The following is an 18562-nucleotide window of genomic DNA, read 5'->3' on the forward strand; positions in this document are numbered from 1 at the left end:
AAAAAAAAAAAAAAAAAAAAAAAGAATTGTTCGTAAGGATTAAATAAGAAATTATGTGAAAAGCCTTTAACGTGATTGGCTCAACTTTTCGAAAAATGTTCATTGTGATCATCATTGTGGTAGCATCATCCAAGTTTTAAGCATAACCGTTTGCTGATCTCTTAATAGAGATTAATAAACTAATTCATCAATGACATTTTTATTTAGCCTATTATTTCAAAGTTTCTACTTTCATCTAAATGACTTTGTAGTAGGGTGAACAAATAAAGAGTAAAATATTTTTGTTTATAAATGTGGTTCTTTGTATGAAAGGCACAACTATTGAAACAGGTGCAGTGGCTCATGCCTGTAATCCTAGCACTTTGGGAGGCTGAGGCAGAAGAATCACTTCAGCCCAGGAATTTGAGATCAGCCTGGGAAACATGGGAAGATCCCGTCTCTACAGAAAAAAAAAAAATTAAAAGTAGCTGGTGCATGCCAGTGGTCTCAGCTACACAGGAGGCTGAGACTGGAGGACTGCTTGATACCTGGGGTCCAGGCTGCATTGAGTCCTCTTCATGCCACTGCGCTCCAGCCTGCATAACAGGATAAGATTCTGTCTCAAAAAAGAACAGCAACAACAACGAAGACACAACATTTGAATTTTTTAAAAGGTTTTACTTACTATGTCCTATTCCAGAATAAAAGCCACTATTTAAATTTAAAATCACTTTGGAAATAGCTAAATAAAATAAATGTATGTAATTCTTAAACCACTTTGGTTAATAGCCTAAGACATCATTTGATTGGCTACTTCAGTATCTAAATCTATTAATTAACAATTTTCAGGAATTTTTTTGTTGGCTTGTTTTTTTAAAAAGAAAAATAAGTAAATAGCAATATGACTAGCAGTAAAGATTAAAATCAATAAAATTACTTTTCTAGAACAACTAAGCTTTAGTATATAGTAAGTCCAATATCTCTTTTTAATATCTAGATAAACATTGCAAATAAATGTACATCCTCTGCCAAGCACAAAAAGGAAAAGTATACTCTACTGTCATGTAATAAACAACTAGACTTAAATGTACTACAACATTTTGCACAAAAGGGGAAAAGGTCTCAAAATTTTCCCTAAGAAATTACGGTAGTTATTTCCCAATCACTCTGTTTAAATACACAGAGCAGGTCTTAAGACATACAAATTCAGCTTCCTCTGAAGAAAATTGCTGGCATTGTCATGTCAGTTCCCTGACAATGTTTTGCATGAGAAAATATTAGGAAGAAGAGCTAGAACATTTTGGAAATAGATGTATTTTTTTTTCACCAACTGCTGTTATTTCAGTTTCCTTAAGCATAAATATAAAACAAATGCAGGTAAATTCTTTCTATTCCTAGATCACAATTTCTCAGGCAGTTATTATTATCAGCTTAATAAATGTTCAATATTATTACTAAAACAAGGAAAATGATACCTAACATAACCAATTTGTTAGGCTTCTTGAGAAGTTGTTGTTAGCGCAATTTAACATAACAAAATGAAAGTTATGAAACTTGTCAATGGCATCTGCAAGAATTATTGCAGATAGAAGTTACCTTAAAAGATTTAGTCTAGAACTCCCTATTGAGATCAGGAATGTGCAGTCTACAGCCATTCCACACTCAACATGCCTTGTCTCGTCAAAACTTGGAAGCTAACCAGGGTTGGACCTGGTGAGTACTTGGATGGGAGATTAGAAATATACAGGTACCTTTTCTCCTGTGCGAAAGGTCTCTCCCCTCACCAAGAATTACCCATGTGTTTGCATACCATAAAATATATATCTCATTACCCATGACCTACACAGTTTCAACTTTCTTATCCCTTTCCTGATATTACTCTGCTGTGATTAGGAGCTAGAGCAGTTTGGAAACTAGGAGGCCCAAGTCCTTGCTCAGGCACCTTTCAATTCCTTCTGAAGAAAATATGCAAAAAGAACTCAGGTTAATGCAAACTAGTTAATCTCCGCTCTCAAATATGACAGCAGGACTCCTTCAACCTATTACCTACAACCCCACTCCAAGGCCTAAAATAACATCGGTGGCTCTCTGTCCTTTTCTTCTAGGCCCACAGTCAATAATTGGATCTCTATGTTGTACTAGCATTATGATAAAAAGAAGCACAGAAATAAATCTCTGTCTCTCTCTCTCTCTCACTCACCATTTTATTCCTAATGTTTAGAACATAAGGTAGGAATTGAGTATATAACTATTAAATAAATGAAGAAAACCAAGGGGAAATAACTGTGTTTTTCTCAATTCAAGACTACTTTTCTCCTCTCACATAAAGTTGCAAGTTTTAGCAATATGACCCAATTATATTCTTGGCCTTGACCAAATCAATTATCTTCCTCCTACGGGTGGTCTTATTGAAAAAGGGAGGAGATTTTGACTACCTTGTACTCTATATCTGTGACATTCATATATCAACTGTACCTGAAATGCCTAGTTTTCCTTTCATATACTCATCAGTTGAAAAATCCTAAGCCCATGGATTCAATCCAGAATACACAATATACTCTAAATTTATATTTGTTACTGGGTTTCCCCACAAACGCATTCTGTGGTTTTGTCAGGTGTATCCTCACTCCCCAAATGGAGAATGATATAAAATACAGGTGCCAAGAGAATCTGATTGGACAGTTAAAGAATAGAACTGAGAGATTATGGAGTGAAAAGCCAGGTGTCAGTTTAGTAAGCTCAAGTTTAAAGGTTAATTGGCTGTCAAAATTCAGAATCAAGAAAGCCAAATAGATGAGGAAAAAGCAGAAGATTCAGGAATCCAGTGAAAGTCTTAGGAATACTAAAGAAACCAGATGTCTGGAAACCAGGAGGAGAAAGTCCATATCAGAATTGGAGAATGACTGTTGAGAAAACAGATAAGCAAGAGTAAGAAACCTAGAAATTTGAGCGAATAAGGCGGGCTGGAAAAAAAAAGGGGTCCTCTTTGTGCTTTCTGAAAAGTGTGAGAGAATTGGGTCATGAGCACATGACAGAAGTAACTCTTATTATTATGAGAGTAGTGTTTATAGCTACCCTATAGGCACAGAGAATGCCAGTTATGGTTACGATAATGAGTGGGCAAACTACACCACAGGCATTCATAGAAACTTCTTGATATTCAAGCTAAATAAATTTTAAAAGATAGGGTGACTGGTGGTGATACCTAGGTTATAAGTAGATAATATACAGTATGTTGAAAAACCTGGCTATGGAACAACAGACAATCATAATAACTTAAGTAATGCATTCATGCTTTCGACACATACTAAGTCACCACCTATCTGTCAGGGACTATTCATAATGACAAGATATGATCTGTGCCCTTAAGAGTCCTTACTGGGGTGTTGGGAGACATAGACACAAAAATAAATCATTGGGAATCCATAGGATCTGTTCTATGCACCCCTATATTATGCATTTTCTAGGCTATGTACCTAATATCAAGAGTACAGAAAGGGGCTCTAGTTTAGTATAGAAACATACTTTAGGTTGCTTGAATATTGACAAGTAGAAAAAGGAGGTAACACGCATAATGGTGAAAGGAACATGAGCCAATGCATGAACACATGAAGGGATTTCTTTGAATATAAAGCATAAGGGGTGCAAAAGCAAAGGACACAATAGAACTAGAAAAAAATGGGTTAGAGCTACATAGGGAAGAGTCAAATGTGTCAAGGGCTTGAAAAATAAAGATTTTAAAGCAGAAATAAGATATTGGATCTTTATTTTAGAAAGACTACTATGACGGCAGTAGGGAGGATAAATTCCAGTTGGAGGAGTGACTGGAGGCAGACCATAGGAAGCTGCTGGGGAAGCCTAAGTGACAGATGATGGTCTTTGACAGACGTGAATGACTGAATAACTCATTTTGGACATAAAATACACAGGCTTAAGTGATGGATTGCATGTGATAAATAAGCAGTAAAGAGGATGTTAAAAAGACTCACAGGTCATCTTAGGTGACCATATGGATGATAATAACATCAAATAAAATGGGAGAAAGTTGGTGAGCATGGAGAGGAGGAAAATGATGAAAAAGGAGAGCTGGTATTGAGACCTGCTGAATTTGAGGTGCTCACAAGATATGCAAGTTGAAATGTCTTATTTCATGAGGTACTCTGAATTAATAGTCATTGCAGTGTAGGATAATGTCAGGAGTTTAAAAGTTGAAATGAGAGCATCAATATTGTTTATATATTAGGTATATAAATCTAATGAAAGTTGTATTACTTTCTATTGGACTATAAAAGCCTTTTTAATATGAAAAATTTAATGATATAAACCAATATGACCATATCATTCTAGTTATGGTCCTATAAGAAACTGCCAAAATTGGTTTAAGATTTAGATCTACGACACAAGCACTGATGTTTACAACCCATTCATCATAAAAAAAAAAAAAGTCAATTATGGGATACCATTTCACATGCATTGACTTTAACATGGACTAAAGACATTGGTTTCACCTCAACTTGCCAAGACATTGGCAAGTGGCAATTACTACTGCCATTATCTGATGGGTGCTTCACCTAAATCAAAACTACTGATTGCTCATACTTCATCAGGTCTTGCCACCTTTAATTATTTAAACAGAATAATGAGTACATGTGTGAATATAATATAGTTTGAAATACTAAATAAATTTTCAAAGAGAACAAGAGATATATTGGTACTTGTTCTAAACCATCTTCTCCGACATTGTGCATTACAAAGATTAACCTTTGCTATGAACTTGCATTTCCCTTTCTATTACACAGTATGAAATAGGAAATACCAGTAGGTAGCTAAGGAGAAAGCTGGAGTGGGAGATGCTTTCCATATTTATTGGACTATTCTTAATGTATTGTCAGTCCATGGAAATAGACCTGCCTTACCATAATAATATACTCCAGAAAAAGTTTTATGTAAAAATGGAATGTCTTAATTTTCAAAACTGAAACTATGTCCTAAGGCAGAAAAGCATAGTTTCATTTCTTACCAACCGTAGTTAAAGGGTGGGATTTTTATATATTGTTGGCATTACACATAATTGCGGTATTTAATTATAGTATGCCCAACAATGCCTTCTTGTAGGTCACTGTGGTTATTACTATAGATCTAGATAATTAAAAGGGAATGAAAAATGTTTATAGTCCCAGAAGGGCAACTGTCGGTCTATCACCGAGTCTGTGAAACGCTGGAATTGAAAATGCTCTGTGCATCATCTGTGACCAATGTTAAAGCCTTTCCATAATTTTAGCTGTGAGTTGACCGTAAAAAAAAACAAAGTAGAACACCTTCTGGAAGATGATAGCTGCTCAGAAAACCCAGTGTCTAAACAAACGTACTTTAAAGTTGAAGATAGACACATGCAGTGGCTCTAAAGACAATCTGAAATAAATTGAAAATCTAATCTACTAATTAGATAATGTATTTATTCATAGAACACACCCCAAAAAGGTAAATAGCTCATTAAAATGAATGTTTACATTTGCTGCATATTGTACACCTTTCTTCTTAAAATTTAATGGCATAAATATTATTATTTAATAGAAGCCAGGTGAATACCTTAGTACTTTGATAATAAACTATAAAACTAGCAGAATTTATCTTTATATTATAGAAAATATTTTAAATTATCCTGTAAAATACTTATAAATAATGATCGCAAGTGTTTTAATTATATGTAATTATCACCTTCCTAAGGGGAATTTTCTTGAAGCTTAATGGAGTATAAGTTCTTTCTCTCAGAAATGCAAAATTTAAATATAGACTTTGCTCTAATATATTGCTTGTTTGTTTTGATGGGATGTAAACATGAAAATTACAACATAATTTAAACTTATAAATATCCATTGGAAAATACAAATATCTATAATTATTTTCAAGATATTTAATTTCAAAACTCACATTTTAAAATGTGAACTTATTATGAAACATATAATTTAATATGTGATTAATTATGAAAACATATAATTTAACTAATATAGTTTAGATATGGATATATATAATTAAGTACTTAAGCTTTATACTGACTCACGTCCAAAAGTTACATTTCTATAATGCCCACATTTTCACAGTAAAAGCCACTTAGTAACTTTATTTCTGGTGTCTGTTTCAATTAAAATACATGCAATAGTACTGACATGAACCTGTTCGCTAGGTAGCATACACAATTGTGAACTTTGCTCACAGCACAGTCCAAGGTATCCTATGTATATCTAAGTTCACTTAGTTTAATTACCATCAATCGCTTAACATGTCAAACCTGTCCAAACCTCTTCCTCCCTTAGTCTTCCCTATGTAAATTAATGGTCACTTTATTCTTCCTGTTCTCAGGCCAAAAACCTTGGAATCATTCTTAAATTCTTTCTTTCACTCCACAACCAGCCCATCAGAAAATCCTGTCAACTCTCCTATCAAAAAAATAATGAAAATCTGACTACTCATTAGCCTCTATATCACTGTCAACTTAGTCCAGGAAACCTTATAATTTTCTTGGATTACTGAAATAGTTGCTAACTAGTCTACCAGCTTCTATTCTTAACCCCCATAACAGCATAATTTACTCACAGCAGTTACAGACACTTTGTTTTTACCTACGTAAAATCGCGTAATTCTTCTGTTCAAAATCCTCTAATACCTTCCTAACATTCTCAGATTAAAATTCAAAGTCCTTTTTACTATGATTTATAAGACCCTAAGTCACAGCCTCTTTGATCCCTAAGTACTTAATTTTATATTACCCCTCCTATTCTTCAAGCTCACTTATTCTGTCCATGCTGGACTCCTTGCTGTTCCCGCAATATTTTGGATATGCTCCCACCTCAAGGCCTTGCATTTGCTATTCCTTCTGTCTCTAAGTTTCTTCCTAGTGCTCCACATGTCTCACTTCATCACCTGCTTCAGGTTTCCCTCACATATCACTTTCTCAAAAACAGTTCTGGCCACTCTCTTTACAACTGAATTCATCCTACGCTCAGTTTCCCTCTGTCTCGCTTTATGTTTTTCTATAGCATTTATGGCCATCAAATACAGTATGTGTTCACTATTGGCTTATTAACTGTTCCCTCAATCAATGTAATCTCCCTCAGAACAGATTTGTGTCTGGTTAGTTAACTGCCCAGAATAGTGCCTGATACATGTTCAATAATATTTTTTTGTGTGTGAATGAGTGAATGTGAAAATGTCTTCAATCATTTTATTTTTAAAATTCATCTATCATGTATGGCCTAACATCTAATTTCACAAAGAGAGAGCCCATTAGTCTGGAAAATTAAAGCTTGATAAAGTTTGGAGAACTCTACAACCAACAAATGTTTCAGGGAACCATGCTTCTTCTATTACATGGCTTAGAACTTTCAAAGTCAACAGTGAATACCACTGGAGGTCTTAGGGGTTAGGTCTGGAAGTGATGTGCACCGCCTTTGGTTATTTTTAGGCACATGGCCAAATTCCCAAGTTCAATTCCAAACTGAAGATATAATCTCCCAATGGGCTCAAAGAAGAGGAAACTGGACTGGTGAGCATCTACCCATCTCTGCCACACATAAACTAGGAAGACACTTGCTTGCCTACTGAGAACCAAGAATGAAATAAAGTAGAATGAAAGGACTGAACGTGACTAAGAGAGTGAGGAGTAAAATATTAGCTAGATTTTTCAGGCACTGCCTCTCTGAAGAGGTAACATTTGAGCTAAGAGAGGTTAGAATGAGCTAGACATGTAAAAATTGGAGAAGTAATATGGGGAGTCCATGGAGAAGGTAGTGGAAAGAACTTGGAGTAGGAATAAGTGTGGCATGTTTGCAGAATAGTGAGAAGTCTGGTGTCGCTGAGGAGATAGGGAAAGGGAGAGTGGGAGAGTATACAGCCAAAGAGGTAGGCAAGAGTCTCATCTTGCAAAGGCCACACAGTAAGAAGTTTGGGTTTTATTTTTTCAACAAGCGGAAGACGTCATTGTATTTAAAGCAGGAAATCTGATGATCTGATTTACATTTTTAAAATGTGTTTGGCTATTGTGACATGAGTAATTATTGTGGGGTAAGACAGGGTAAATTAGGAGGCTTTTGCAAGAGTATGAGAAATGACCATAGTAATACAGATAGAAAGAAGTGGGAAAAAATTAAATATATTCTGGAGGAAAGGCTTATCAGACTTTCTGGTAGATTTAATGGTGGGAATTGCAGGGTGAGAGAATGAGGAATTTTTTAAATGACTGCTAGGCTTTTAGCTTAAGTAAGTTCACACAGATTCGGTACTTTTGCAAAAATGAGGAAGGTAAGGAGAAGATTAGGTTTTCTGGGGGGAAACCAAAGTTACCTTTTGGACAGATGAAAATTTGGAGAAACCATTAGATATTCAAGCTCAGGAGAGACGTCATGGTAGAGACACCACCATATGTAAAGTATTTAAAGCCAGAGAATGGAAGAAGCCACCTGCAAACGAGAGTGAAAAGAGGAAGCTATAAATTTGAGTCTAGGGCCAACCTGTCAACCAGAAATCTGGCCAGAGAGGAGCAGCTCACTGAAGATACTGAGAAGGATATGAGCCTGGGGGTCAGCAGGAATACTAGGAGCTCACAAATAATAGGAGTCAGGAGAGGAAAAGCAGGAGTAGTCAGTTGTACTGACTGCAGCTCAGAAGTGAAGAAAATGAGAACGAGTGAGTGACGACGGGTGGTGGACATGGGGCGTGGCTAATGACTGGCAAGAGCAGTTTTGGGAGAAGAAAGGAAGAGAACCTGATGGCAGGAAAGAATGGTAAGGACAAGTGGAGGGTGTTAGTTAAGTCCGCACTTTTGTCAGCCTCCTTAGAGACAATGAGCAGGATATGAAGAAACAGCATAGGTTTGATGGGGAGCTTTCTGGATAAGAAAAAAAAAAATGTTAAACAACTTGGCCACAATGGTGAAACCCCATCTCTACTAAAAATACAAAAATTAGCCAGATGTGGTGGCAGGCGCCTGTGGTTCCAGCTACTCAGGAGGCTGAGGCAGGAGAATCCCTTGAACCTGGGAATCGGAGTCTGCAGTCAGCCGAGATCACACCACTGCGCTCCAGCCTGAGCAATAGAGCGAGACTCCATCTCAAAAAACAAAACAAACAAACAAACAACTAGTGGCCATCACTGGAAGACATGTTGTAGGCTGATGGGAAGCAACCTGTAAGAGTAGAAGAAAGACATCTACCTAAATCAGAGCTTAAAAACGCTCTTAACTAATTTAATTTAAAATCTTTCTGCTTCTTTGACCTGTGAAACCATACTCTAAGAAAATGCAAACTAGTAAGACATCACTGATTTTTAAATTACCTGGATATTAATATACATTGATTTTATTATGACCTTGTTAGAAAACATTATAAAATACATTTTGATAAATCTGTTTTCCAGAGGAAAAAATACATAATTATTCTGCACTTAAACACAATCTAACTACTTATTTTCATGTTTAAGTTTATAGCAATTATCCTAGGTCATGCGTGTCATGCATTTTGCCCCAATCATGGGACATATAGTTGTGTATTACTGGCAAAATTGTATGCCCAACTATAAAAGCAGAGATTATTTTTTCCTTTTATGTATTTAAAATAATGTGTGGCTTATTCACCATTTTGTAGTTTGCCTTTGGGTTAACCAGATCTGACACAAATTCTTTCTTTGTGATTTGCAAGGTGTCTGAGTCTCGTGTATGTGTGTGACTGAGAAGGAGAAAGGAGAGACAGAGAGAGAAAAATAACAACTGCCTTATATAAATATAAAGATCAGAGATAGTGTGTGTATATAGCAGCTGAATCCTGGTACTTATAGAGGTTTAGTAAAGCATTGTTATTTATATTATTTCCATTGTCATTATCATTACTTTTATTGCTGTATTTTTGAAGTTAAGAAAACTATACACCATAGCTGAAGAACTTTCTTTCCACTGATGGCAAATAACAAACAAAATAAACTTTAAAATACATAGTCCCCAAGCAAAAAAAAAAAAAAACTGTCTTTTTCCTTAAAGAAGCATATAATTGGGTCAATAAACACTGTATTGTAGACTTACTAAGTACTAAGATTCTGTATGTGTACATCTGTAGAGGGGGTGGTATCTGGTTTTAAAATTAAGGACACAGATTATGAAACTATTTAAGAAACACTAATAATTTTAAATTGAGTTTTATATTATGTCTAGTTAAGGATTGGTAGTATAGAATGAGAGTACAGAGAAAGAAGTGGCAAAATAAACTACTACTTTTGCCATGTGTTTGGAAGAGTGACAAACACACATAGCAAAAAAAGAAATAGTAGTATAAGGAAGCAGAAAATGAGACCAATTGGAAATGAAGTAGACGGGCAAAAAGTGTCCCATGTAAATAAGTTGTCCCAAAGTCACAACTTAATCTTATGTTACCCTAAGAGACTAGTGTTTAATTTTCTTTTGACGATTTATTATTCTACCAATAAACAAACTAATAAGGCTACAACCTTCCCTCCTAATAGGTTAACTAGTGAAGATTGCTACGAAAACATTATTCTTTGAGTTGCAGTAGTAGTAATCAGGACAGCTGTCTTTCCAAAGCCTGGAAATAAATGAAGCTGAAATCCATATTTTGCCTTTGACTAAGAGCTAAATGTTTCCCTCTGTTTCTTCTTCACATTTTCATTTAATAGAAGCTTTTCCCTTAACCTCCACATAATTGCTGTATTGACCACTACGTTCCATTATCTTCATAAAACACACAAGCTGCACTCATTGAACCCCAACTGCTCAGAGCTCTCCAATCACACACAAGTAGACCAGCACTGACTACAGTCATCAGCCAAGGTTCATGATTATAAACAGTCACAGGAGTTTGGTCCTAAACCTGTTTATAAGCCAGTTGTGTTTGCTATTGTAGTATTAACATTAGTTATGGTGATGAAATGTGAGAATGATAAACAAAATTGCTTTTGATGAAAATTAATGTTACAAAAAGGTAGGGCGATCAACTGAAGTTGTCTGAAGTTTTTATTTTAGATAAAAGAAATGACAAATTGAAATTGTAGAAGACCCATTACTGGCATGGCTTAGGTAAGAAATATTGTGTAGAATTCCATTCAATAGACATTTAAGAAAAAGTCGTGACCTTACACCAAAAGACTAGCATATGAATGTACAGGCACTTGTTTTATCTTGAAATAGAACACTAAGGTACAAATGTATCATTTTTATGGTTCCCTTTACTAACAGACCTTTTCAATTCATTCACCTACTGCTTTTGGTCATGACAGAAGTATTCATATGTGCTATGTTCTCATGACATATACCACAGACAACATTCTTGCTACCAGGAAATAATCAACAAATGGGGTTTAGGAAGTAGATTGCACATGCCATATGGTCATCAAGAGCAGAGGAAGTTTGCAAATAAAAAAAAATACTCACTACAGGTAAAATATATGTGTTAAAGAGTGGTTAATGTCTCTTCTGAGTCATTAGTCCTCCTTAAGAATAATAGGAGCAATTACAAAACAAATGCCATATGTTTTTGTACAAGTCTTAGATTTCTTGAAGATCGGTTACATAAATTTGGGACTGTATGACAAAATGCAAGAAAATAATGTTACTTATATAAACCAAACCATAATGAAAATGATGTATCCATGATTATCAACAAAAGCTGGCCACTTAATTAAATGTAAATGTACCATGGAATTACAAGGTTTATATATGCATATTTTCTACAGAAATATTTTTTAATTTTGAATAAAATACTATCCATTTTATAAGTTTTAAAATAAATGTTTATGGATATAAATATGCAGATTTTTAAAACAATTTATTTCAATAAATGTTGAGTAATACTACTAAGTCTCATCTTTAAACCTATGTAATTATAGTTCATAAAATTACAGTCCTCATAACAAGTAAAATAACTTATTAATGGGGAAAAGAACATTGGTAAAACTGGTAAGTAAAAAAAAACAAATGAAATGCATAGTTGCTGAGATCCTATCTTTAAAGTAATCCTAGAAACTTCTCTACAAATGATTTGTGCATTTTTACTCCAACCTCTACAATAAAATACATAATAGTGCACTTAGTCTGTACTGCCACCAAGTGCTTAAACCAATTACTTTTAAGATTCTTACAGCAGGTATAAGCAAATTCTTTCACTGCTATGAGTAGCAATTTTGAAAGGCTAAAAGCAAACCATGTCGACCATGAACGGCTGTAAGAGTACCAAAATTTTGACATGAAAATAAAATCTCAAAAGTATTAATAAAATATCAAAAATCCTACCAGCTCACTGGAAGTTCATGTAGTCTAAAAATGTTTTTCAGCTTGTAGTCAAATTTTGCTGGAGAAAGATTTTCTTTACAAACATTCAGGTTTGGATTTGGTTGCATATCTATGGGAAATTCTGAATCCTAGAGAAAAATATTAAGCAAGAGCTCTGCGTTAAATATTAAAATCACTGCACATGTTGATACTCTGATTTAATACTAAATTACAACATAAACATTATAATTATATTTGCCCAGAATTTACATGAAGTCCTTCATTTCCAATTTCAGTTTTGAGGAAAATATTTAAAAAGATAAAATTTTAAATAAGGCACATATCAATTTATATAACCAATTACAATTCTAAGCCTCAAGCTACATGTTAAAAATTACTTGAAAATACTCGCTATTTGAATTCCAATGAGCACAATAAGCATTGTCATATATTATTGGTTAATTGTCTTTTTTTTAAATAAGCTTTCCAGGCCCAACAACAATGCCAGCAGTCAAAAGTCCATAATTCTTATGCCCCTTTTGTCCCCTATAAATGGCAGACTAAAAACACTTTCATTGGGTAACAAAGTTAACATTTGCTAATTGATTGATTATGATTTTGTTTTTAAATCTAAGGACACAGGACTAATTTAAAACACTTACTGAAAGTAAACCGTTTCTATTAATCCCGTCAAATCACACACATTAGAATCCACATATCATTTCTTGGTCACCTCCCTCTCCACCAAGCAAACTATAGCTACAGATCAAAGAGCATTTTCAGTCCATGAGAAAGTAGTCCTTGCTCAGTGGAAAAAAGACATGCTACGAATAAGCACTCAACACATAATGAAGGATAGATTAATTGCTTAACTCGACTCAAAAAAACAAGTTATGAATCCCCTACTAGCTAATTCTGTAAAATTGCTCTGACAGAAGGCTCATATCATGAATTTTGCACCCATTTATGTATTCAAAATTATTTATCTCAAACATTATTTTAGGCATGAAAATCTTTCTCTTTTCTTTTTTTTTTTTTTTTCGTTTTTGAGACAGAGTCTCGCTTTGTTGCCCAGGATGGATTACAGTGGTGGGTTCTTGGCTCACTGCAACCTCTGCCTTCTGGATTCAGGCAATTCCCGTGTCTCAGCCTCCAGAGTAGCTGGGACTACAGGTGCGTGCCACCACGCCCAGCTAATTTTTTGTATTTTTAGTAGAGACGAGTTTCACCATATTGGCCAGGCTGATCTCAAACTCCCGACCTCCGGTGATCCGCCTGCCTTGGCATCCCAAAGTGGTGGGATTACAGGCGTGAGCACCGCCTCCGGCCTGAAATAACATTTTTCTAATTAACAAAGTAGTACATATTAATATAGAAATTTTGTGCATTTCATAATACTACAAAAACCTAAAAGCTAGCTTAGTCTCACCACCCAGATATAATTACTATTAACACTGTGGTTTAATCACTTAATATTTTCCCATCTTTCTCTCTCAAGTTTTACAAAATTGGAACCACGCTCTATTATCTTCTCTCATTTTTCATTGATCAGTGCTGCATTTTCACATCATTTAGTCTGTTTTGAAGGAATGATGAATGCCACATTTTACTTATTCAGTGATTTTTGTCTCTCTTATGGTTATCAACGTTATGAACAGAGTATTTGGTCTATAAATCTGTACTTCACTAAGTATTTCCTTAAAGCATAGTACTAGAACTGTAAATAATTCAAATAGAATAAATATTTGAGAAAACATGATCCCTTTTCACAGACTGCTTTTTAGAAAAGCTGTACCAATTATACTTCTGCCAGTCACGTAGTACTGTGTGCAATTCACCATATCTTTGTTAATGGCGTATACAGACACATGTGCATACACACATGCACTTAAAACAATCCATTCTTTCAATAGTTATTTCCTTTGAATAATATTTATTATTGAGTGTCAATTTTATGATAGGCACCAGTTTCAGTTCTTATAATATATCACTAAACAAAATAGACAAAATTCTCTCCCTTATGGAGCTTACATTCTAAAAGAAGTAACGCCTAGGGCAATATAAATAATGAACATATATACTGTATTATATCTATAAAATAAAAAACCCATGAAAAAATTGTTGCTGATTCATATATAATTGTTAAACATTTCTATATTTATTTCTTTGCTTTACTTCATATTTTCTGAATTGCATATTTATGCCGATTGCTTATTTTTCTATTGTTTTGCTTGTATTTTATTTTAATGATGATGCTTGGGTTGGAAATAGGGGAAGGAATTTCTAACATAAATTAGTATGTTAGAAAATATAGCAAGATGGATCCAAATCCAGTCTTACGTAGTTGTTTGTACTGCATGAAAATATCTGAAACCACAAACACAGCAATTTTTATAAGCATTGTTAAACCAATCATCATATAAAACAAATAGAAAGAGGTATTTAATAAAACCTACTCAACTAGGTCCTGCTGCCTATTTAGCAGAGCTAACAAAAATAGTAAAATATAATGATAACTGAAAAACTATTTATAAAAGATTTACATCAAGAGCAGCAAAACCCTAGTAAAAACAGCCCAATCTAAGCATAGATTCACTTGCAGAGGTAAGCATCAGATTTCTTATATCACCCAGCCTATATGCTGAAATATTTCAGGAGACAATGGCCGACACATGGGTAGGCAAGATCAGTGAGGTAAATGTGAGATATATAAACAAGAACAATGTGTACAGGATGGAAGAAGTAAAACAAATCTTAAAATTATTCTTCCAAGCAAAAAAACCATAACCTTTTTTTGTGTTGACAAGGTACAATTGGAAGGCAAAGCTAAGCTCTCAGCAATGTGCTTTAATAGTTCATTGGTCTCTACTCCAAGTGCACATTGAACTCACTAGGCAGCTTTTTCAAAAAATACCAGTATCACTGAGTTGCACCCCAAATAAATTAAATAATGATTTGAGAGTAAGGCTCTGGCACTGGTGTTTATTTTAAAGATTTCTATGTGAAATAGAAGTCAGGGCTAAAATAATGGCTTTCCTTAGCAAATCAGCTCCACCACATATGAGTGCAAACTCAGGCAAGCTATTTAACAAGCTTTCAAAACATATATATATACACACATATATATATGCATATATATATATATTTCTATCTGTAAAATGCAAACCCAATCATACCTGTCTTAAACGCTGCATGAAGATTGAGATAATCGCTGCAAAGCATTCATCACATGTTAGTCACCTAACACGTTCATTAAATTCTTAATAAACGTTATCTATTTATATTGCTATTTTTATTATTTCTGCAACTAGTGGTACATTAATTTCAGCTGGTAAGCAAATTCATCATGAATTATTTCATACTCCACTTATTTTTTATGAAATAATTCTATATTAATCAAATTATAAGTTTAATATTCTCCTGGTATATTGATTGAAGCAGACTTGATTTTGACATAATCTTACCTCCCCAAATCCCAGTTTCATAACCAGTTAATGGCTGGTTATCTCTATATGTCCCAGTACCAATAATAAAATAAGTTATTGCTTTATGGGCCAATTGGAATTAAATATAGTCTTACATTTAAAAAAATGGAAGACCTTTGCTTGGCCTGTTTCACTTAACATAATAACTTCCAGTTCCATCCATGTTACTGCAAATGACAGGATTTCATTCTTTTTTATGGCTGAATAATATTCCATTGTATATATACCACATTTTCTTTTTTCACTCACCCATTCATGGGCACTTACGTTGATTCCATATTTCAGCTATTATGAACAGTACTGCAATAAACATGAGAATGCAGACATCTCTTCATTATATTAAGTGAAATACGACAAGCACAGAAATACAAATATTGCATGTTCTCATTCATATGTGGAAGCTAAAAAAGTGGATCTAAGAAGATAAAGAATAGATTGGTGGTTACTGCAGGCCAAAAAGGTCAGTGGAGAAGGAAGGATGAAGAGAGGCTGAATAATGGGTACAAATACATAGTTTCATAGAAGAAATAAGACCTAGTGTCCGGTAGAACAGTAGGGTGACTCTAGTTTACAATAATCTACTGTACATTTCAAAATAGCTACAAGAGAATAATTCAAATATTTCTAACATAAAGAAAAGACAAACATTTAAGGTGATGGGTACCTGAATTATACTGATGTGCATGTTACAAATTATACAAATTATCACTTGTACCCTTAAAAAAAAAAAGATAATAAAATATTTTAAATTTCAAAGACCCAGTGGGCACCTCTTTCTTAACTTGAGTGATACATCAGTTAGGCATCCCACGGGAAGCCAAGCTATCTACTGGGCCTCTTTCCCCATGAGTCCCTTGGGTACCCAGGTTTCCCCCTCCGACCCTATACCTGTGCCACTCAACAGAAGTCTCTGCTTCCCTATCTTGTTATTTGCTGTTCATTGAACTAACATTCACAGGAATTGCCCCAAACAATATTTAAGTGGAAGTGAAAAATTATTCAATCAGGCATTCTGTCAACATTTGAGTATCTACTCTATTTCAGGCATTATGTCAATTACCAGGTCACAAATATAAGTAGAATACATTTCTTCCACTCCAAGGATTCACAGTCCTGTGAAGGGTACAGCATAAATGAAAAAAAAAAATCATTGGAAAAAGTTAGAGTAAAAATATGCAAAAGATAATAAGCAAATAAACAAGCAATAAAACTGTTGGAAAGGAGGAGATAATATTATCATTAATTACAGATATTATGATTACATTGATAGATGATTAGATAGATAAGCCAAAAGGAAAAAGAAACTAAAGAGGCCGTATTACTATGGTTGACTACATCTGACAAATTATAAAATTAGTAAGTTTCGCTAGTATGCAATGAATTAACAGAAGATATAAAAGAAAAATATTGTCTGGGTGCAGTTGCTTATGCCTGAATCCTATTATTTTGGTAGGCCGAAGCAGGTGGATCGCTTGAGCTCAGGAGTTCGAGACCAGCCTGGGCAATGTGGGTGAAACCCATCTCTACAAAAAATACAAAAATTAGCCAGGTATGGTGGCTCCCACCTGTACTCCCAGCTACTTGGGGGGCTGAGGCAGGAGGATCGCTTGAGCCCAGGAGGTGAAGGTTGCAGTGAGCCAGAACTGTGCCAATGCACTCCAGCCTGAATAGACAGAGTGAGACACTGTCTCTAAATAAAGAAAAGAAAAGAAAAGAAAAGAAAAATATTCCACTAACTCTAACAGCAATCAGATATAAAGACCTACTAGAACACTAACAAGAAATGTGTTAAACCTAAAGAAAGAAACTACACTTTATTCAGAGATATAAAGCAAGGTCTTATTAGTATAGATAGTCCATGGACTCAGAAAGTCTGCTGATAAACTTCTGAAGAAGTTCGATTTAAATATTCAATTCAAGTCAAAATATCAATGTGAATCTGGGAGCAAGCTTATCTCTTGCAGTACCTAGTGTTGCTTACATGGATCAATACTACTGGGAAATGATGATAATTCATCACTGACCATTTAAATTAATTTTAAAATAAAAGTTAAAAGATATTTTAAGGTAGATATTTTAAAATAAACACCCTATTAAAACAGATTTTATATGGCTTTTCTTTCCTTGTCTTAATTTCCCATGTGGAGAGGAATTTACCAAAAATGGAGACGTTTTGCTTAGGCTTCTGTGCCCTCATTATTTCATTCATCACTCAAATGGCCCATTACCCGCTGAAAAACTTCACACGTCGCTACCTAGGAGTGACTGACAGCTGACATTATCAGCAAGACTTGATTGAGCTAATTGACATTCACAGTCTAAGTATGAAAATAAGAATGGGTCAGGAAAAGTCTTTCTTACTCATATATTTATTCAATTACTTGACCTTTGTGTTTGTTTTCATTTCTTGGGCTTTAGACTGTAGGGAGAAGGATTATATTTGCAAAATGATGTTTCCCCAAATGTACTTAAATATTTTTAATTTAGTACTCATCAACTATCTAGTCTTTGAAGTTTCTATTCTAGATGTTTATATAAAACAAAATAGTTTTAATGTATTTTAAATTTATCACTGAAACTGTTTCAACTTTGACTCATATAAGGCTGAAGCCATAAAATGAACAAAAAAGATGTACAGCCATAAACATTCACTTACAAACTTCACAACGTCATTATTTTAACATTATATTTCTAGACTAAACTTATTTGTGTCATAAACTAACAGAACACAGATAAAAGATCTGCTTGATTTAAAAACATAGGAAGTGATTAGATTTATCTTTTCTTAGTATGCACAGTATTTTGCATAGAAGGAATTATTATTATTATT

General features: G+C 34.3%; 1 long non-coding RNA gene across 1 annotated transcript in view; it reads right to left on the bottom strand.

The window, feature by feature from the left end:
• Positions 1 to 8361: 8361 nt before the first annotated feature.
• Positions 8362 to 18562, bottom strand: part of LOC108515731 (uncharacterized) — a 143477-nt gene continuing 133276 nt past the window's right edge. The window contains exons 2-3 of the long non-coding RNA XR_001881601.1: positions 12269 to 12396; positions 8362 to 8435 (exon numbers count right to left, since the gene is read on the bottom strand). This is a non-coding gene — a long non-coding RNA (uncharacterized LOC108515731). The remainder of the gene's footprint in view (positions 8436 to 12268; positions 12397 to 18562) is intronic.

This window comes from Rhinopithecus bieti, unplaced genomic scaffold, assembly GCF_001698545.2.
Source record: "Rhinopithecus bieti isolate Rb0 unplaced genomic scaffold, ASM169854v2 scaffold_2483, whole genome shotgun sequence".
NCBI classification, from domain to species: domain Eukaryota; kingdom Metazoa; phylum Chordata; class Mammalia; order Primates; family Cercopithecidae; genus Rhinopithecus; species Rhinopithecus bieti.